Raw genomic sequence first — 732 nt, 5'->3', positions numbered from 1 at the left:
TCCCCCCAGGTCAGCTGCCTCCCCAGGTGCAGAAAAGCATCAGCTGGATGTAGGGGAGGGGAGCAGCCCTTCCTCAAGGACGTGCCCGATTAATTCCCCAGCGCGCAGGAAGCACTCTGAAGTTCTCCTGGGCATGAGGAACCGCAGAACCCACTCACGCTGCGAGGACAAAGGGAAGACATGCAGAAAGCCTGAGCTCTCAAAGCCTCCAAAGGCTCCTCACTCCCCAGGGACTAAGGCAGGTAAGCAGCCAAAGACCTTTGTAAATCTCAGCTTAAATTCTTCGGAGAGACTCAAGCTCTTTTCTGCTAAGCACTGGTCACAGCCAGGACCGGTCACCCTTCCAGGAAGGCAGGAGCAGCACAGGAGACTGGTGACAGCCCAGGGTGCTCTGACAGGGCAGTTGGACTAAATGATCTTTCAAGGTCCCTTCCAACCCTGAACATTCTGAGGTTCTGTGTGTGTCCCGGTTCAATCACCTGACCCCGAGGAATCCTGCCCGTTCAGCACACAGGGCTGGGGAACGTGGGCTCTGACTTCATTCCCTCAAACCACTGTAGCAAGGCTGAGGCAGGGAAATTCAAAAACATTCAGGGGTCTCTTAAAAAAAAAAAAGAAAAAAAAGCTGGAAGCTCCTCTTGTCTCACAGCAGAGGCCGTTTGGCAAAAAGCCCCTCGCACCACCTCAAACCAGGCTGGAGCCAGGCCCGCAGCTGCGAGGGCCCACACGGGG

At 55.5% G+C, this 732-nt stretch overlaps 1 protein-coding gene across 1 annotated transcript in view; it reads right to left on the bottom strand.

Moving 5' to 3' along the window:
* Window positions 1-732, bottom strand: part of SNX11 (sorting nexin 11) — a gene marked incomplete at its 3' end in the record, with an annotated part of 2,966 nt that overhangs the window by 567 nt on the left and 1,667 nt on the right. The gene's annotated exons all lie outside the window — the stretch shown is intronic.

The sequence above is a fragment of the Apaloderma vittatum genome, unplaced genomic scaffold (genome assembly GCF_000703405.1).
Source record: "Apaloderma vittatum isolate BGI_N311 unplaced genomic scaffold, ASM70340v1 scaffold40765, whole genome shotgun sequence".
NCBI classification, from domain to species: Eukaryota; Metazoa; Chordata; class Aves; order Trogoniformes; family Trogonidae; genus Apaloderma; species Apaloderma vittatum.
The sequence above is the reverse complement of the archived record's forward strand: the minus strand, read 5'-3'. Positions and strand labels throughout refer to the sequence as shown.